We start from the raw sequence: 21,419 nt of genomic DNA, 5'->3' as shown, positions 1-21,419 counted from the left end.
AGCAGCTGCGAAGGACTAGCCAAGAAGAGCGCAAAAGTACCACAACATGCCTGCCTCCACAGCTTTTTCCTTGGGGACATGCCTAATTCCTTTGCTGATTTGCCTTTCTCGTCTTAGGGTTGGGGTTCGGCCTAGGGCTAGGATTTTTAAAATCAGGAAGCCCTGAGTTCCAGGCACACTGCAGCTGTGAAAGGCATCCAAAAGGGAGTGCAAAAGTGCCACAACATGGCTGCTTTCACGGCTTTTTCCTTGGCAAGAAGCCTAACACCAGGCTGATTTCCCTTCCCAGGGTTACTGTTAGGCTTAGGCCTAGGGCTAGGATTTTTAAAACTAGGAAGCCCTTAGCTCCAGGCACACTGCAGCTGTTCAAGGCATCCCAAGGGGAGTACAAAAGTGCAACAACATGGCAGCTTTCACAGCTTTTTCCTTGGCACCATCCCTATACCTAGGCTGATTTATCTGCCTAGGGTTAGGGTTAGGGTTCAGCCTAGGGCTTGGATTTCTTTAAGCAGGAAGCCCTGAGTTCCAGGCTTACTTCATCTGCCAAAGGCATCCCAAAGGGAGTGCAGAAGTGCCACAACATGGCTGCTTTCACGGCTTTTCCCTTAGGAAGAACCCTAATACCCGGCTGATTTACCTTCCTAGGGTTACTGTTAGGCTTAGGCCTAGGACTTTTAAAACCAGGAAGCCCTGGGCTCCAGGCACACTGCAGCTGCGAAAGGCATCCCAAGGGGGGCGCAAAAGTGACGCAACTTGGCTGCCACCACTGATATTTCCATGAGACCATCCCGAACCATAGGTTGATTTTCCTTCCTAGGGTTAAGGTTTGAGTTACGCCTAGGGTAAGGGTCTATTAACCAGAAAGCCCTGAGTTCCAAGAACACAGCAGCTGCGAAGGACTAGCCAAGAAGAGCGCAAAAGTAGCACAACATGCCTGCCTCCACAGCTTTTTCCTTGGGGACATGCCTAATTCCTGGCTGATTTGCCTTTCTCGTCTTAGGGTTGGGGTTCGGCCTAGGGCTAGGATTTTTAAAATCAGGAAGCCCTGAGTTCCAGGCACACTGGAGCTGTGAAAGGCATCCAAAAGGGAGTGCAAAAGTGCCACAACATGGCTGCTTTCACGGCTTTTTCCTTGGCAAGAAGCCTAACACCAGGCTGATTTACCTTCCCAGGGTTACTGTTAGGCTTAGGCCTAGGGCTAGGATTTTTGAAACAAGGAAGCCCTGGGCTCCAGGCACACTGCAGCTGTTCAAGGCATCCCAAGGGGAGTACAAAAGTGCAACAACATGGCAGCTTTCACAGCTTTTTCCTTGGCACCATCCCTATACCTAGGCTGATTTATCTGCCTAGGGTTAGGGTTAGGGTTCAGCCTAGGGCTTGGATTTCTTTAACCAGGAAGCCCTGAGTTCCAGGCTTACTTCATCTGCCAAAGGCATCCCAAAGGGAGTGCAGAAGTGCCACAACATGGCTGCTTTCACGGCTTTTCCCTTAGGAAGAACCCTAATACCCGGCTGATTTACCTTCCTAGGGTTACTGTTAGGCTTAGGCCTAGGACTTTTAAAACCAGGAAGCCCTGGGCTCCAGGCACACTGCAGCTGCGAAAGGCATCCCTAGGGGAGCGCAAAAGTGACGCAACTTGGCTGCCACCACTGATATTTCCATGAGACCATCCCAAACCATAGGCTGATTTTCCTTCCTAGGGTTAAGGTTTGAGTTACGCCTAGGGTAAGGGCTCTATTAACCAGAAAGCCCTGAGTTCCAAGAACACAGCAGCTGCGAAGGACTAGCCAAGAAGAGCGCAAAAGTACCACAACATGCCTGCCTCCACAGCTTTTTCCTTGGGGACATGCCTAATTCCTGGCTGATTTGCCTTTCTCGTCTTAGTGTTGGGGTTCGGCCTAGGGCTAGGATTTTTAAAATCAGGAAGCCCTGAGTTCCAGGCACACTGGAGCTGTGAAAGGCATCCAAAAGGGAGTGCAAAAGTGCCACAACATGGCTGCTTTCATGGCTTTTTCCTTGGCAAGAAGCCTAACACCAGGCTGATTTACCTTCCCAGGGTTACTGTTAGGCTTAGGCCTAGGGCTAGGATTTTTAAAACTAGGAAGCCCTTAGCTCCAGGCACACTGCAGCTGTTCAAGGCATCCCAAGGGGAGTACAAAAGTGCAACAACATGGCAGCTTTCACAGCTTTTTCCTTGGCACCATCCCTATACCTAGGCTGATTTATCTGCCTAGGGTTAGGGTTAGGGTTCAGCCTAGGGCTTGGATTTCTTTAACCAGGAAGCCCTGAGTTCCAGGCTTACTTCATCTGCCAAAGGCATCCCAAAGGGAGTGCAGAAGTGCCACAACATGGCTGCTTTCACGGCTTTTCCCTTAGGAAGAACCCTAATACCCGGCTGATTTACCTTCCTAGGGTTACTGTTAGGCTTAGGCCTAGGACTTTTAAAACCAGGAAGCCCTGGGCTCCAGGCACACTGCAGCTGCGAAAGGCATCCCAAGGGGAGCGCAAAAGTGATGCAACTTGGCTGCCACCACTGATATTTCCATGAGACCATCCCGAACCATAGGTTGATTTTCCTTCCTAGGGTTAAGGTTTGAGTTACGCCTAGGGTAAGGGTCTATTAGCCAGAAAGCCCTGAGTTCCAAGAACACAGCAGCTGCGAAGGACTACCCAAGAAGAGCGCAAAAGTAGCACAACATGCCTGCCTCCACAGCTTTTTCCTTGGGGACATGCCTAATTCCTTTGCTGATTTGCCTTTCTCGTCTTAGGGTTGGAGTTCGGCCTAGGGCTAGGATTTTTAAAATCAGGAAGCCCTGAGTTCCAGGCACACTGGAGCTGTGAAAGGCATCCAAAAGGGAGTGCAAAAGTGCCACAACATGGCTGCTTTCACGGCTTTTTCCTTGGCAAGAAGCCTAACACCAGGCTGATTTACCTTCCCAGGGTTACTGTTAGGCTTAGGCCTAGGGCTAGGATTTTTAAAACTAGGAAGCCCTTAGCTCCAGGCACACTGCAGCTGTTCAAGGCATCCCAAGGGGAGTACAAAAGTGCAACAACATGGCAGCTTTCACAGCTTTTTCCTTGGCACCATCCCTATACCTAGGCTGATTTATCTGCCTAGGGTTAGGGTTAGGGTTCAGCCTAGGGCTTGGATTTCTTTAACCAGGAAGCCCTGAGTTCCAGGCTTACTTCATCTGCCAAAGGCATCCCAAAGGGAGTGCAGAAGTGCCACAACATGGCTGCTTTCACGGCTTTTCCCTTAGGAAGAACCCTAATACCCGGCTGATTTACCTTCCTAGGGTTACTGTTAGGCTTAGGCCTAGGACTTTTAAAACCAGGAAGCCCTGGGCTCCAGGCACACTGCAGCTGCGAAAGGCATCCCACGGGGAGCGCAAAAGTGACGCAACTTGGCTGCCACCACTGATATTTCCATGAGACCATCCCGAACCATAGGCTGATTTTCCTTCCTAGGGTTAAGGTTTGAGTTACGCCTAGGGTAAGGGCTCTATTAACCAGAAAGCCCTGAGTTCCAAGAACACAGCAGCTGCGAAGGACTAGCCAAGAAGAGCGCAAAAGTACCACAACATGCCTGCCTCCACAGCTTTTTCCTTGGGGACATGCCTAATTCCTGGCTGATTTGCCTTTCTCGTCTTAGGGTTGGGGTTCGGCCTAGGGCTAGGATTTTTAAAATCAGGAAGCCCTGAGTTCCAGGCACACTGGAGCTGTGAAAGGCATCCAAAAGGGAGTGCAAAAGTGCCACAACATGGCTGCTTTCACGGCTTTTTCCTTGGCAAGAAGCCTAACACCAGGCTGATTTACCTTCCCAGGGTTACTGTTAGGCTTAGGCCTAGGGCTAGGATTTTTAAAACTAGGAAGCCCTTAGCTCCAGGCACACTGCAGCTGTTCAAGGCATCCCAAGGGGAGTACAAAAGTGCAACAACATGGCAGCTTTCACAGCTTTTTCCTTGGCACCATCCCTATACCTAGGCTGATTTATCTGCCTAGGGTTAGGGTTAGGGTTCAGCCTAGGGCTTGGATTTCTTTAACCAGGAAGCCCTGAGTTCCAGGCTTACTTCATCTGCCAAAGGCATCCCAAAGGGAGTGCAGAAGTGCCACAACATGGCTGCTTTCACGGCTTTTCCCTTAGGAAGAACCCTAATACCCGGCTGATTTACCTTCCTAGGGTTACTGTTAGGCTTAGGCCTAGGACTTTTAAAACCAGGAAGCCCTGGGCTCCAGGCACACTGCAGCTGCGAAAGGCATCCCAAGGGGAGCGCAAAAGTGACGCAACTTGGCTGCCACCACTGATATTTCCATGAGACCATCCCGAACCATAGGTTGATTTTCCTTCCTAGGGTTAAGGTTTGAGTTACGCCTAGGGTAAGGGCTCTATTTACCAGAAAGCCCTGAGTTCCAAGAACACAGCAGCTGCGAAGGACTACCCAAGAAGAGCGCAAAAGTACCACAACATGCCTGCCTCCACAGCTTTTTCCTTGGGGACATGCCTAATTCCTGGCTGATTTGCCTTTCTCGTCTTAGGGTTGGGGTTCGGCCTAGGGCTAGGATTTTTAAAATCAGGAAGCCCTGAGTTCCAGGCACACTGGAGCTGTGAAAGGCATCCAAAAGGGAGTGCAAAAGTGCCACAACATGGCTGCTTTCACGGCTTTTTCCTTGGCAAGAAGCCTAACACCAGGCTGATTTACCTTCCCAGGGTTACTGTTAGGCTTAGGCCTAGGGCTAGGATTTTTAAAACTAGGAAGCCCTGGGCTCCAGGCACACTGCAGCTGTTCAAGGCATCCCAAGGGGAGTACAAAAGTGCAACAACATGGCAGCTTTCACAGCTTTTTCCTTGGCACCATCCCTATACCTAGGCTGATTTATCTGCCTAGGGTTAGGGTTAGGCTTCAGACTAGGGCTTGGATTTCTTTAACCAGGAAGCCCTGAGTTCCAGGCTTACTTCATCTGCCAAAGGCATCCCAAAGGGAGTGCAGAAGTGCCACAACATGGCTGCTTTCACGGCTTTTCCCTTAGGAAGAACCCTAATACCCGGCTGATTTACCTTCCTAGGGTTACTGTGAGGCTTAGGCCTAGGACTTTTAAAACCAGGAAGCCCTGGGCTCCAGGCACACTGCAGCTGCGAAAGGCATCCCAAGGGGAGCGCAAAAGTGACGCAACTTGTCTGCCACCACTGATATTTCCATGAGACCATCCCGAACCATAGGCTGATTTTCCTTCCTAGGGTTAAGGTTTGAGTTACGCCTAGGGTAAGGGTTCTATTAACCAGAAAGCCCTGAGTTCCAAGAACACAGCAGCTGCGAAGGACTAGCCAAGAAGAGCGCAAAAGTACCACAACATGCCTGCCTCCACAGCTTTTTCCTTGGGGACATGCCTAATTCCTGGCTGATTTGCCTTTCTCGTCTTAGGGTTGGGGTTCGGCCTAGGGCTAGGATTTTTAAAATCAGGAAGCCCTGAGTTCCAGGCACACTGGAGCTGTGAAAGGCATCCAAAAGGGAGTGCAAAAGTGCCACAACATGGCTGCTTTCACGGCTTTTTCCTTGGCAAGAAGCCTAACACCAGGCTGATTTACCTTCCCAGGGTTACTGTTAGGCTTAGGCCTAGGGCTAGGATTTTTGAAACAAGGAAGCCCTGGGCTCCAGGCACACTGCAGCTGTTCAAGGCATCCCAAGGGGAGTACAAAAGTGCAACAACATGGCAGCTTTCACAGCTTTTTCCTTGGCACCATCCCTATACCTAGGCTGATTTATCTGCCTAGGGTTAGGGTTAGGCTTCAGCCTAGGGCTTGGATTTCTTTAACCAGGAAGCCCTGAGTTCCAGGCTTACTTCATCTGCCAAAGGCATCCCAAAGGGAGTGCAGAAGTGCCACAACATGGCTGCTTTCACGGCTTTTCCCTTAGGAAGAACCCTAATACCCGGCTGATTTACCTTCCTAGGGTTACTGTTAGGCTTAGGCCTAGGACTTTTAAAACCAGGAAGCCCTGGGCTCCAGGCACACTGCAGCTGCGAAAGGCATCCCTAGGGGAGCGCAAAAGTGACGCAACTTGGCTGCCACCACTGATATTTCCATGAGACCATCCCAAACCATAGGCTGATTTTCCTTCCTAGGGTTAAGGTTTGAGTTACGCCTAGGGTAAGGGCTCTATTAACCAGAAAGCCCTGAGTTCCAAGAACACAGCAGCTGCGAAGGACTAGCCAAGAAGAGCGCAAAAGTACCACAACATGCCTGCCTCCACAGCTTTTTCCTTGGGGACATGCCTAATTCCTGGCTGATTTGCCTTTCTCGTCTTAGTGTTGGGGTTCGGCCTAGGGCTAGGATTTTTAAAATCAGGAAGCCCTGAGTTCCAGGCACACTGGAGCTGTGAAAGGCATCCAAAAGGGAGTGCAAAAGTGCCACAACATGGCTGCTTTCACGGCTTTTTCCTTGGCAAGAAGCCTAACACCAGGCTGATTTACCTTCCCAGGGTTACTGTTAGGCTTAGGCCTAGGGCTATGATTTTTAAAACTAGGAAGCCCTTAGCTCCAGGCACACTGCAGCTGTTCAAGGCATCCCAAGGGGACTACAAAAGTGCAACAACATGGCAGCTTTCACAGCTTTTTCCTTGGCACCATCCCTATACCTAGGCTGATTTATCTGCCTAGGGTTAGGGTTAGGGTTCAGCCTAGGGCTTGGATTTCTTTAACCAGGAAGCCCTGAGTTCCAGGCTTACTTCATCTGCCAAAGGCATCCCAAAGGGAGTGCAGAAGTGCCACAACATGGCTGCTTTCACGGCTTTTCCCTTAGGAAGAACCCTAATACCCGGCTGATTTACCTTCCTAGGGTTACTGTTAGGCTTAGGCCTAGGACTTTTAAAACCAGGAAGCCCTGGGCTCCAGGCACACTGCAGCTGCGAAAGGCATCCCAAGGGGAGCGCAAAAGTGATGCAACTTGGCTGCCACCACTGATATTTCCATGAGACCATCCCGAACCATAGGTTGATTTTCCTTCCTAGGGTTAAGGTTTGAGTTACGCCTAGGGTAAGGGTCTATTAGCCAGAAAGCCCTGAGTTCCAAGAACACAGCAGCTGCGAAGGACTACCCAAGAAGAGCGCAAAAGTAGCACAACATGCCTGCCTCCACAGCTTTTTCCTTGGGGACATGCCTAATTCCTTTGCTGATTTGCCTTTCTCGTCTTAGCGTTGGAGTTCGGCCTAGGGCTAGGATTTTTAAAATCAGGAAGCCCTGAGTTCCAGGCACACTGGAGCTGTGAAAGGCATCCAAAAGGGAGTGCAAAAGTGCCACAACATGGCTGCTTTCACGGCTTTTTCCTTGGCAAGAAGCCTAACACCAGGCTGATTTACCTTCCCAGGGTTACTGTTAGGCTTAGGCCTAGGGCTAGGATTTTTAAAACTAGGAAGCCCTTAGCTCCAGGCACACTGCAGCTGTTCAAGGCATCCCAAGGGGAGTACAAAAGTGCAACAACATGGCAGCTTTCACAGCTTTTTCCTTGGCACCATCCCTATACCTAGGCTGATTTATCTGCCTAGGGTTAGGGTTAGGGTTCAGCCTAGGGCTTGGATTTCTTTAAGCAGGAAGCCCTGAGTTCCAGGCTTACTTCATCTGCCAAAGGCATCCCAAAGGGAGTGCAGAAGTGCCACAACATGGCTGCTTTCACGGCTTTTCCCTTAGGAAGAACCCTAATACCCGGCTGATTTACCTTCCTAGGGTTACTGTTAGGCTTAGGCCTAGGACTTTTAAAACCAGGAAGCCCTGGGCTCCAGGCACACTGCAGCTGCGAAAGGCATCCCTAGGGGAGCGCAAAAGTGACGCAACTTGGCTGCCACCACTGATATTTCCATGAGACCATCCCGAATCATAGGCTGATTTTCCTTCCTAGGGTTAAGGTTTGAGTTACGCCTAGGGTAAGGGCTCTATTAACCAGAAAGCCCTGAGTTCCAAGAACACAGCAGCTGCGAAGGACTAGCCAAGAAGAGCGCAAAAGTAGCACAACATGCCTGCCTCCACAGCTTTTTCCTTGGGGACATGCCTAATTCCTGGCTGATTTGCCTTTCTCGTCTTAGTGTTGGGGTTCGGCCTAGGGCTAGGATTTTTAAAATCAGGAAGCCCTGAGTTCCAGGCACACTGGAGCTGTGAAAGGCATCCAAAAGGGAGTGCAAAAGTGCCACAACATGGCTGCTTTCACGGCTTTTTCCTTGGCAAGAAGCCTAACACCAGGCTGATTTGCCTTCCCAGGGTTACTGTTAGGCTTAGGCCTAGGGCTAGGATTTTTAAAACTAGGAAGCCCTTAGCTCCAGGCACACTGCAGCTGTTCAAGGCATCCCAAGGGGAGTACAAAAGTGCAACAACATGGCAGCTTTCACAGCTTTTTCCTTGGCACCATCCCTATACCTAGGCTGATTTATCTGCCTAGGGTTAGGGTTAGGGTTCAGCCTAGGGCTTGGATTTCTTTAACCAGGAAGCCCTGAGTTCCAGGCTTACTTCATCTGCCAAAGGCATCCCAAAGGGAGTGCAGAAGTGCCACAACATGGCTGCTTTCACAGCTTTTTCCTTGGCAAGAAGCCTAACACCAGGCTGATTTACCTTCCCAGGGTTACTGTTAGGCTTAGGCCTAGGGCTAGGATTTTTAAAACTAGGAAGCCCTTAGCTCCAGGCACACTGCAGCTGTTCAAGGCATCCCAAGGGGAGTACAAAAGTGCAACAACATGGCAGCTTTCACAGCTTTTTCCTTGGCACCATCCCTATACCTAGGCTGATTTATCTGCCTAGGGTTAGGGTTAGGCTTCAGCCTAGGGCTTGGATTTCTTTAACCAGGAAGCCCTGAGTTCCAGGCTTACTTCATCTGCCAAAGGCATCCCAAAGGGAGTGCAGAAGTGCCACAACATGGCTGCTTTCACGGCTTTTCCCTTAGGAAGAACCCTAATACCCGGCTGATTTACCTTCCTAGGCTTACTGTTAGGCTTAGGCCTAGGACTTTTAAAACCAGGAAGCCCTGGGCTCCAGGCACACTGCAGCTGCGAAAGGCATCCCAAGGGGAGCGCAAAAGTGACGCAACTTGGCTGCCACCACTGATATTTCCATGAGACCATCCCGAACCATAGGCTGATTTTCCTTCCTAGGCTTAAGGTTTGAGTTACGCCTAGGGTAAGGGCTCTATTTACCAGAAAGCCCTGAGTTCCAAGAACACAGCAGCTGCGAAGGACTACCCAAGAAGAGCGCAAAAGTACCACAACATGCCTGCCTCCACAGCTTTTTCCTTGGGGACATGCCTAATTCCTGGCTGATTTGCCTTTCTCGTCTTAGGGTTGGGGTTCGGCCTAGGGCTAGGATTTTTAAAATCAGGAAGCCCTGAGTTCCAGGCACACTGGAGCTGTGAAAGGCATCCAAAAGGGAGTGCAAAAGTGCCACAACATGGCTGCTTTCACGGCTTTTTCCTTGGCAAGAAGCCTAACACCAGGCTGATTTACCTTCCCAGGGTTACTGTTAGGCTTAGGCCTAGGGCTAGGATTTTTAAAACTAGGAAGCCCTTAGCTCCAGGCACACTGCAGCTGTTCAAGGCATCCCAAGGGGAGTACAAAAGTGCAACAACATGGCAGCTTTCACAGCTTTTTCCTTGGCACCATCCCTATACCTAGGCTGATTTATCTGCCTAGGGTTAGGGTTAGGGTTCAGCCTAGGGCTTGGATTTCTTTAACCAGGAAGCCCTGAGTTCCAGGCTTACTTCATCTGCCAAAGGCATCCCAAAGGGAGTGCAGAAGTGCCACAACATGGCTGCTTTCACGGCTTTTCCCTTAGGAAGAACCCTAATACCCGGCTGATTTACCTTCCTAGGGTTACTGTTAGGCTTAGGCCTAGGACTTTTAAAACCAGGAAGCCCTGGGCTCCAGGCACACTGCAGCTGCGAAAGGCATCCCAAGGGGACCGCAAAAGTGACGCAACTTGGCTGCCACCACTGATATTTCCATGAGACCATCCCGAACCATAGGTTGATTTTCCTTCCTAGGGTTAAGGTTTGAGTTACGCCTAGGGTAAGGGTCTATTAACCAGAAAGCCCTGAGTTCCAAGAACACAGCAGCTGCGAAGGACTAGCCAAGAAGAGCGCAAAAGTAGCACAACATGCCTGCCTCCACAGCTTTTTCCTTGTGGACATGCCTAATTCCTGGCTGATTTGCCTTTCTCGTCTTAGTGTTGGGGTTCGGCCTAGGGCTAGGATTTTTAAAATCAGGAAGCCCTGAGTTCCAGGCACACTGGAGCTGTGAAAGGCATCCAAAAGGGAGTGCAAAAGTGCCACAACATGGCTGCTTTCACGGCTTTTTCCTTGGCAAGAAGCCTAACACCAGGCTGATTTGCCTTCCCAGGGTTACTGTTAGGCTTAGGCCTAGGGCTAGGATTTTTAAAACTAGGAAGCCCTTAGCTCCAGGCACACTGCAGCTGTTCAAGGCATCCCAAGGGGAGTACAAAAGTGCAACAACATGGCAGCTTTCACAGCTTTTTCCTTGGCACCATCCCTATACCTAGGCTGATTTATCTGCCTAGGGTTAGGGTTAGGGTTCAGCCTAGGGCTTGGATTTCTTTAACCAGGAAGCCCTGAGTTCCAGGCTTACTTCATCTGCCAAAGGCATCCCAAAGGGAGTGCAGAAGTGCCACAACATGGCTGCTTTCACAGCTTTTTCCTTGGCAAGAAGCCTAACACCAGGCTGATTTACCTTCCCAGGGTTACTGTTAGGCTTAGGCCTAGGGCTAGGATTTTTAAAACTAGGAAGCCCTTAGCTCCAGGCACACTGCAGCTGTTCAAGGCATCCCAAGGGGAGTACAAAAGTGCAACAACATGGCAGCTTTCACAGCTTTTTCCTTGGCACCATCCCTATACCTAGGCTGATTTATCTGCCTAGGGTTAGGGTTAGGGTTCAGCCTAGGGCTTGGATTTCTTTAAGCAGGAAGCCCTGAGTTCCAGGCTTACTTCATCTGCCAAAGGCATCCCAAAGGGAGTGCAGAAGTGCCACAACATGGCTGCTTTCACGGCTTTTCCCTTAGGAAGAACCCTAATACCCGGCTGATTTACCTTCCTAGGGTTACTGTTAGGCTTAGGCCTAGGACTTTTAAAACCAGGAAGCCCTGGGCTCCAGGCACACTGCAGCTGCGAAAGGCATCCCAAGGGGAGCGCAAAAGTGACGCAACTTGGCTGCCACCACTGATATTTCCATGAGACCATCCCAAACCATAGGCTGATTTTCCTTCCTAGGCTTAAGGTTTGAGTTACGCCTAGGGTAAGGGCTCTATTTACCAGAAAGCCCTGAGTTCCAAGAACACAGCAGCTGCGAAGGACTAGCCAAGAAGAGTGCAAAAGTACCACAACATGCCTGCCTCCACAGCTTTTTCCTTGGGGACATGCCTAATTCCTGGCTGATTTGCCTTTCTCGTCTTAGGGTTGGGGTTCGGCCTAGGGCTAGGATTTTTAAAATCAGGAAGCCCTGAGTTCCAGGCACACTGCAGCTCTGAAAGGCATCCAAAAGGGAGTGCAAAAGTGCCACAACATGGCTGCTTTCACGGCTTTTTCCTTGGCAAGAAGCCTAACACCAGGCTGATTTACCTTCCCAGGGTTACTGTTAGGCTTAGGCCTAGGGCTAGGATTTTTAAAACTAGGAAGCCCTTAGCTCCAGGCACACTGCAGCTGTTCAAGGCATCCCAAGGGGAGTACAAAAGTGCAACAACATGGCAGCTTTCACAGCTTTTTCCTTGGCACCATCCCTATACCTAGGCTGATTTATCTGCCTAGGGTTAGGGTTAGGGTTCAGCCTAGGGCTTGGATTTCTTTAACCAGGAAGCCCTGAGTTCCAGGCTTACTTCATCTGCCAAAGGCATCCCAAAGGGAGTGCAGAAGTGCCACAACATGGCTGCTTTCACGGCTTTTCCCTTAGGAAGAACCCTAATACCCGGCTGATTTACCTTCCTAGGCTTACTGTTAGGCTTAGGCCTAGGACTTTTAAAACCAGGAAGCCCTGGGCTCCAGGCACACTGCAGCTGCGAAAGGCATCCCAAGGGGAGCGCAAAAGTGACGCAACTTGGCTGCCACCACTGATATTTCCATGAGACCATCCCGAACCATAGGCTGATTTTCCTTCCTAGGGTTAAGGTTTGAGTTACGCCTAGGGTAAGGGCTCTATTTACCAGAAAGCCCTGAGTTCCAAGAACACAGCAGCTGCGAAGGACTAGCCAAGAAGAGCGCAAAAGTACCACAACATGCCTGCCTCCACAGCTTTTTCCTTGGGGACATGCCTAATTCCTGGCTGATTTGCCTTTCTCGTCTTAGGGTTGGGGTTCGGCCTAGGGCTAGGATTTTTAAAATCAGGAAGCCCTGAGTTCCAGGCACACTGGAGCTGTGAAAGGCATCCAAAAGGGAGTGCAAAAGTGCCACAACATGGCTGCTTTCACGGCTTTTTCCTTGGCAAGAAGCCTAACACCAGGCTGATTTACCTTCCCAGGGTTACTGTTAGGCTTAGGCCTAGGGCTAGGATTTTTGAAACAAGGAAGCCCTGGGCTCCAGGCACACTGCAGCTGTTCAAGGCATCCCAAGGGGAGTACAAAAGTGCAACAACATGGCAGCTTTCACAGCTTTTTCCTTGGCACCATCCCTATACCTAGGCTGATTTATCTGCCTAGGGTTAGGGTTAGGGTTCAGCCTAGGGCTTGGATTTCTTTAACCAGGAAGCCCTGAGTTCCAGGCTTACTTCATCTGCCAAAGGCATCCCAAAGGGAGTGCAGAAGTGCCACAACATGGCTGCTTTCACGGCTTTTCCCTTAGGAAGAACCCTAATACCCGGCTGATTTACCTTCCTAGGGTTACTGTTAGGCTTAGGCCTAGGACTTTTAAAACCAGGAAGCCCTGGGCTCCAGGCACACTGCAGCTGCGAAAGGCATCCCTAGGGGAGCGCAAAAGTGACGCAACTTGGCTGCCACCACTGATATTTCCATGAGACCATCCCGAACCATAGGCTGATTTTCCTTCCTAGGGTTAAGGTTTGAGTTACGCCTAGGGTAAGGGTCTATTAACCAGAAAGCCCTGAGTTCCAAGAACACAGCAGCTGCGAAGGACTACCCAAGAAGAGCGCAAAAGTACCACAACATGCCTGCCTCCACAGCTTTTTCCTTGGGGACATGCCTAATTCCTGGCTGATTTGCCTTTCTCGTCTTAGGGTTGGGGTTCGGCCTAGGGCTAGGATTTTTAAAATCAGGAAGCCCTGAGTTCCAGGCACACTGGAGCTGTGAAAGGCATCCAAAAGGGAGTGCAAAAGTGCCACAACATGGCTGCTTTCACGGCTTTTTCCTTGGCAAGAAGCCTAACACCAGGCTGATTTCCCTTCCCAGGGTTACTGTTAGGCTTAGGCCTAGGGCTAGGATTTTTGAAACAAGGAAGCCCTGGGCTCCAGGCACACTGCAGCTGTTCAAGGCATCCCAAGGGGAGTACAAAAGTGCAACAACATGGCAGCTTTCACAGCTTTTTCCTTGGCACCATCCCTATACCTAGGCTGATTTATCTGCCTAGGGTTAGGGTTAGGCTTCAGCCTAGGGCTTGGATTTCTTTAACCAGGAAGCCCTGAGTTCCAGGCTTACTTCATCTGCCAAAGGCATCCCAAAGGGAGTGCAGAAGTGCCACAACATGGCTGCTTTCACGGCTTTTCCCTTAGGAAGAACCCTAATACCCGGCTGATTTACCTTCCTAGGGTTACTGTTAGGCTTAGGCCTAGGACTTTTAAAACCAGGAAGCCCTGGGCTCCAGGCACACTGATGCTGCGAAAGGCATCCCAAGGGGAGCGCAAAAGTGACGCAACTTGGCTGCCACCACTGATATTTCCATGAGACCATCCCGAACCATAGACTGATTTTCCTTCCTAGGGTTAAGGTTTGAGTTACACCTAGGGTAAGGGCTCTATTAACCAGAAAGCCCTGAGTTCCAAGAACACAGCAGCTGCGAAGGACTAGCCAAGAAGAGCGCAAAAGTACCACAACATGCCTGCCTCCACAGCTTTTTCCTTGGGGACATGCCTAATTCCTGGCTGATTTGCCTTTCTCGTCTTAGGGTTGGGGTTCGGCCTAGGGCTAGGATTTTTAAAATCAGGAAGCCCTGAGTTCCAGGCACACTGGAGCTGTGAAAGGCATCCAAAAGGGAGTGCAAAAGTGCCACAACATGGCTGCTTTCACGGCTTTTTCCTTGGCAAGAAGCCTAACACCAGGCTGATTTACCTTCCCAGGGTTACTGTTAGGCTTAGGCCTAGGGCTAGGATTTTTAAAACTAGGAAGCCCTTAGCTCCAGGCACACTGCAGCTGTTCAAGGCATCCCAAGGGGAGTACAAAAGTGCAACAATATGGCAGCTTTCACAGCTTTTTCCTTGGCACCATCCCTATACCTAGGCTGATTTATCTGCCTAGGGTTAGGGTTAGGGTTCAGCCTAGGGCTTGGATTTCTTTAACCAGGAAGCCCTGAGTTCCAGGCTTACTTCATCTGCCAAAGGCATCCCAAAGGGAGTGCAGAAGTGCCACAACATGGCTGCTTTCACGGCTTTTCCCTTAGGAAGAACCCTAATACCCGGCTGATTTACCTTCCTAGGGTTACTGTTAGGCTTAGGCCTAGGACTTTTAAAACCAGGAAGCCCTGGGCTCCAGGCACACTACAGCTGCGAAAGGCATCCCAAGGGGAGCGCAAAAGTGACGCAACTTGGCTGCCACCACTGATATTTCCATGAGACCATCCCGAACCATAGGCTGATTTTCCTTCCTAGGGTTAAGGTTTGAGTTACGCCTAGGGTAAGGGCTCTATTAACCAGAAAGCCCTGAGTTCCAAGAACACAGCAGCTGCGAAGGACTAGCCAAGAAGAGCGCAAAAGTAGCACAACATGCCTGCCTCCACAGCTTTTTCCTTGGGGACATGCCTAATTCCTGGCTGATTTGCCTTTCTCGTCTTAGGGTTGGGGTTCGGCCTAGGGCTAGGATTTTTAAAATCAGGAAGCCCTGAGTTCCAGGCACACTGCAGCTGTGAAAGGCATCCAAAAGGGAGTGCAAAAGTGCCACAACATGGCTGCTTTCACGGCTTTTTCCTTGGCAAGAAGCCTAACACCAGGCTGATTTACCTTCCCAGGGTTACTGTTAGGCTTAGGCCTAGGGCTAGGATTTTTAAAACTAGGAAGCCCTTAGCTCCAGGCACACTGCAGCTGTTCAAGGCATCCCAAGGGGAGTACAAAAGTGCAACAACATGGCAGCTTTCACAGCTTTTTCCTTGGCACCATCCCTATACCTAGGCTGATTTATCTGCCTAGGGTTAGGGTTAGGGTTCAGCCTAGGGCTTGGATTTCTTTAACCAGGAAGCCCTGAGTTCCAGGCTTACTTCATCTGCCAAAGGCATCCCAAAGGGAGTGCAGAAGTGCCACAACATGGCTGCTTTCACGGCTTTTCCCTTAGGAAGAACCCTAATACCCGGCTGATATACCTTCCTAGGGTTACTGTTAGGCTTAGGCCTAGGACTTTTAAAACCAGGAAGCCCTGGGCTCCAGGCACACTGCAGCTGCGAAAGGCATCCCAAGGGGAGCGCAAAAGTGACGCAACTTGGCTGCCACCACTGATATTTCCATGAGACCATCCCGAACCATAGGCTGATTTTCCTTCCTAGGGTTAAGGTTTGAGTTACGCCTAGGGTAAGGGCTCTATTTACCAGAAAGCCCTGAGTTCCAAGAACACAGCAGCTGCGAAGGACTAGCCAAGAAGAGCGCAAAAGTAGCACAACATGCCTGCCTCCACAGCTTTTTCCTTGGGGACATGCCTAATTCCTGGCTGATTTGCCTTTCTCGTCTTAGGGTTGGGGTTCGGCCTAGGGCTAGGATTTTTAAAATCAGGAAGCCCTGAGTTCCAGGCACACTGGAGCTGTGAAAGGCATCCAAAAGGGAGTGCAAAAGTGCCACAACATGGCTGCTTTCACGGCTTTTTCCTTGGCAAGAAGCCTAACACCAGGCTGATTTACCTTCCCAGGGTTACTGTTAGGCTTAGGCCTAGGGCTAGGATTTTTGAAACAAGGAAGCCCTGGGCTCCAGGCACACTGCAGCTGTTCAAGGCATCCCAAGGGGAGTACAAAAGTGCAACAACATGGCAGCTTTCACAGCTTTTTCCTTGGCACCATCCCTATACCTAGGCTGATTTATCTGCCTAGGGTTAGGGTTAGGGTTCAGCCTAGGGCTTGGATTTCTTTAACCAGGAAGCCCTGAGTTCCAGGCTTACTTCATCTGCCAAAGGCATCCCAAAGGGAGTGCAGAAGTGCCACAACATGGCTGCTTTCACGGCTTTTCCCTTAGGAAGAACCCTAATACCCAGCTGATATACCTTCCTAGGGTTACTGTTAGGCTTAGGCCTAGGACTTTTAAAACCAGGAAGCCCTGGGCTCCAGGCACACTGCAGCTGCGAAAGGCATCCCAAGGGGAGCGCAAAAGTGACGCAACTTCGCTGCCACCACTGATATTTCCATGAGACCATCCCGAACCATAGGCTGATTTTCCTTCCTAGGCTTAAGGTTTGAGTTACGCCTAGGGTAAGGGCTCTATTTACCAGAAAGCCCTGAGTTCCAAGAACACAGCAGCTGCGAAGGACTAGCCAAGAAGAGCGCAAAAGTACCACAACATGCCTGCCTCCACAGCTTTTTCCTTGGGGACATGCCTAATTCCTGGCTGATTTGCCTTTCTCGTCTTAGTGTTGGGGTTCGGCCTAGGGCTAGGATTTTTAAAATCAGGAAGCCCTGAGTTCCAGGCACACTGGAGCTGTGAAAGGCATCCAAAAGGGAGTGCAAAAGTGCCACAACATGGCTGCTTTCACGGCTTTTTCCTTGGCAAGAAGCCTAACACCAGGCTGATTTACCTTCCCAGGGTTACTGTTAGGCTTAGGCCTAGGGCTAGGATTTTTAAAACTAGGAAGCCCTTAGCTCCAGGCACACTGCAGCTGTTCAAGGCATCCCAAGGGGAGTACAAAAGTGCAACAACATGGCAGCTTTCTCAGCTTTTTCCTTGGCACCATCCCTATACCTAGGCTGATTTATCTGCCTAGGGTTAGGGTTAGGCTTCAGCCTAGGGCTTGGATTTCTTTAACCAGGAAGCCCTGAGTTCCAGGCTTACTTCATCTGCCAAAGGCATCCCAAAGGGAGTGCAGAAGTGCCACAACATGGCTGCTTTCACGGCTTTTCCCTTAGGAAGAACCCTAATACCCGGCTGATTTACCTTCCTAGGGTTACTGTTAGGCTTAGGCCTAGGACTTTTAAAACCAGGAAGCCCTGGGCTCCAGGCACACTGCAGCTGCGAAAGGCATCCCAAGGGGAGCGCAAAAGTGACGCAACTTGGCTGCCACCACTGATATTTCCATGAGACCATCCCGAACCATAGGCTGATTTTCCTTCCTAGGGTTAAGGTTTGAGTTACGCCTAGGGTAAGGGCTCTATTAACCAGAAAGCCCTGAGTTCCAAGAACACAGCAGCTGCGAAGGACTAGCCAAGAAGAGCGCAAAAGTAGCACAACATGCCTGCCTCCACAGCTTTTTCCTTGGGGACATGCCTAATTCCTGGCTGATTTGCCTTTCTCGTCTTAGGGTTGGGGTTCGGCCTAGGGCTAGGATTTTTAAAATCAGGAAGCCCTGAGTTCCAGGCACACTGCAGCTGTGAAAGGCATCCAAAACGGAGTGCAAAAGTGCCACAACATGGCTGCTTTCACGGCTTTTTCCTTGGCAAGAAGCCTAACACCAGGCTGATTTACCTTCCCAGGGTTACTGTTAGGCTTAGGCCTAGGGCTAGGATTTTTAAAACTAGGAAGCCCTTAGCTCCAGGCACACTGCAGCTGTTCAAGGCATCCCAAGGGGAGTACAAAAGTGCAACAACATGGCAGCTTTCACAGCTTTTTCCTTGGCACCATCCCTATACCTAGGCTGATTTATCTGCCTAGGGTTAGGGTTAGGGTTCAGCCTAGGGCTTGGATTTCTTTAACCAGGAAGCCCTGAGTTCCAGGCTTACTTCATCTGCCAAAGGCATCCCAAAGGGAGTGCAGAAGTGCCACAACATGGCTGCTTTCACGGCTTTTCCCTTAGGAAGAACCCTAATACCCGGCTGATTTACCTTCCTAGGGTTACTGTTAGGCTTAGGCCTAGGACTTTTAAAACCAGGAAGCCCTGGGCTCCAGGCACACTACAGCTGCGAAAGGCATCCCAAGGGGAGCGCAAAAGTGACGCAACTTGGCTGCCACCACTGATATTTCCATGAGACCATCCCGAACCATAGGCTGATTTTCCTTCCTAGGGTTAAGGTTTGAGTTACGCCTAGGGTAAGGGCTCTATTAACCAGAAAGCCCTGAGTTCCAAGAACACAGCAGCTGCGAAGGACTAGCCAAGAAGAGCGCAAAAGTACCACAACATGCCTGCCTCCACAGCTTTTTCCTTGGGGACATGCCTAATTCCTGGCTGATTTGCCTTTCTCGTCTTAGGGTTGGGGTTCGGCCTAGGGCTAGGATTTTTAAAATCAGGAAGCCCTGAGTTCCAGGCACACTGCAGCTGTGAAAGGCATCCAAAACGGAGTGCAAAAGTGCCACAACATGGCTGCTTTCACGGCTTTTTCCTTGGCAAGAAGCCTAACACCAGGCTGATTTACCTTCCCAGGGTTACTGTTAGGCTTAGGCCTAGGGCTAGGATTTTTAAAACTAGGAAGCCCTTAGCTCCAGGCACACTGCAGCTGTTCAAGGCATCCCAAGGGGAGTACAAAAGTGCAACAACATGGCAGCTTTCACAGCTTTTTCCTTGGCACCATCCCTATACCTAGGCTGATTTATCTGCCTAGGGTTAGGGTTAGGGTTCAGCCTAGGGCTTGGATTTCTTTAACCAGGAAGCCCTGAGTTCCAGGCTTACTTCATCTGCCAAAGGCATCCCAAAGGGAGTGCAGAAGTGCCACAACATGGCTGCTTTCACGGCTTTTCCCTTAGGAAGAACCCTAATACCCGGCTGATTTACCTTCCTAGGGTTACTGTTAGGCTTAGGCCTAGGACTTTTAAAACCAGGAAGCCCTGGGCTCCAGGCACACTACAGCTGCGAAAGGCATCCCAAGGGGAGCGCAAAAGTGACGCAACTTGGCTGCCACCACTGATATTTCCATGAGACCATCCCGAACCATAGGTTGATTTTCCTTCCTAGGGTTAAGGTTTGAGTTACGCCTAGGGTAAGGGCTCTATTAACCAGAAAGCCCTGAGTTCCAAGAACACAGCAGCTGCGAAGGACTAGCCAAGAAGAGCGCAAAAGTAGCACAACATGCCTGCCTCCACAGCTTTTTCCTTGGGGACATGCCTAATTCCTGGCTGATTTGCCTTTCTCGTCTTAGGGTTGGGGTTCGGCCTAGGGCTAGGATTTTTAAAATCAGGAAGCCCTGAGTTCCAGGCACACTGGAGCTGTGAAAGGCATCCAAAAGGGAGTGCAAAAGTGCCACAACATGGCTGCTTTCACGGCTTTTTCCTTGGCAAGAAGCCTAACACCAGGCTGATTTCCCTTCCCAGGGTTACTGTTAGGCTTAGGCCTAGGGCTAGGATTTTTGAAACAAGGAAGCCCTGGGCTCCAGGCACACTGCAGCTGTTCAAGGCATCCCAAGGGGAGTACAAAAGTGCAACAACATGGCAGCTTTCACAGCTTTTTCCTTGGCACCATCCCTATACCTAGGCTGATTTATCTGCCTAGGGTTAGGGTTAGGGTTCAGCCTAGGGCTTGGATTTCTTTAACCAGGAAGCCCTGAGTTCCAGGCTTACTTCATCTGCCAAAGGCATCCCAAAGGGAGTGCAGAAGTGCCACAACATGGCTGCTTTCACGGCTTTTCCCTTAGGAAGAACCCTAATACCCGGCTGATATACCTTCCTAGGGTTACTGTTAGGCTTAGGCCTAGGACTTTTAAAACCAGGAAGCCCTGGGCTCCAGGCACACTACAGCTGCGAAAGGCATCCCAAGGGGAGCGCAAAAGTGACGCAACTTGGCTGCCACCACTGATATTTCCATGAGACCATCCCGAACCATAGGTTGATTTTCCTTCCTAGGGTTAAGGTTTGAGTTACGCCTAGGGTAAGGGCTCTATTAACCAGAAAGCCCTGAGTTCCAAGAACACAGCAGCTGCGAAGGACTAGCCAAGAAGAGCGCAAAAGTACCACAACATGCCTGCCTCCACAGCTTTTTCCTTGGGGACATGCCTAATTCCTGGCTGATTTGCCTTTCTCGTCTTAGGGTTGGGGTTCGGCCTAGGGCTAGGATTTTTAAAATCAGGAAGCCCTGAGTTCCAGGCACACTGGAGCTGTGAAAGGCATCCAAAAGGGAGTGCAAAAGTGCCACAACATGGCTGCTTTCACGGCTTTTTCCTTGGCAAGAAGCCTAACACCAGGCTGATTTACCTTCCCAGGGTTACTGTTAGGCTTAGGCCTAGGGCTAGGATTTTTGAAACAAGGAAGCCCTGGGCTCCAGGCACACTGCAGCTGTTCAAGGCATCCCAAGGGGAGTACAAAAGTGCAACAACATGGCAGCTTTCACAGCTTTTTCCTTGGCACCATCCCTATACCTAGGCTGATTTATCTGCCTAGGGTTAGGGTTAGGGTTAGGGTTCAGCCTAGGGCTTGGATTTCTTTAACCAGGAAGCCCTGAGTTCCAGGCTTACTTCATCTGCCAAAGGCATCCCAAAGGGAGTGCAGAAGTGCCACAACATGGCTGCTTTCACGGCTTTTCCCTTAGGAAGAACCCTAATACCCAGCTGATATACCTTCCTAGGGTTACTGTTAGGCTTAGGCCTAGGACTTTTAAAACCAGGAAGCCCTGGGCTCCAGGCACACTGCAGCTGCGAAAGGCATCCCAAGGGGAGCGCAAAAGTGACGCAACTTGGCTGCCACCACTGATATTTCCATGAGACCATCCCGAACCATAGGCTGATTTTCCTTCCTAGGGTTAAGGTTTGAGTTACGCCTAGGGTAAGGGCTCTATTTACCAGAAAGCCCTGAGTTCCAAGAACACAGCAGCTGCGAAGGACTAGCCAAGAAGAGCGCAAAAGTACCACAACATGCCTGCCTCCACAGCTTTTTCCTTGGGGACATGCCTAATTCCTGGCTGATTTGCCTTTCTCGTCTTAGTGTTGGGGTTCGGCCTAGGGCTAGGATTTTTAAAATCAGGAAGCCCTGAGTTCCAGGCACACTGGAGCTGTGAAAGGCATCCAAAAGGGAGTGCAAAAGTGCCACAACATGGCTGCTTTCACGGCTTTTTCCTTGGCAAGAAGCCTAACACCAGGCTGATTTACCTTCCCAGGGTTACTGTTAGGCTTAGGCCTAGGGCTAGGATTTTTAAAACTAGGAAGCCCTTAGCTCCAGGCACACTGCAGCTGTTCAAGG

The sequence above is a fragment of the Ammospiza nelsoni genome, unplaced genomic scaffold (assembly GCF_027579445.1).
Source record: "Ammospiza nelsoni isolate bAmmNel1 unplaced genomic scaffold, bAmmNel1.pri scaffold_40, whole genome shotgun sequence".
NCBI classification, from domain to species: domain Eukaryota; kingdom Metazoa; phylum Chordata; class Aves; order Passeriformes; family Passerellidae; genus Ammospiza; species Ammospiza nelsoni.
This window is presented reverse-complemented; position numbering follows the sequence as displayed.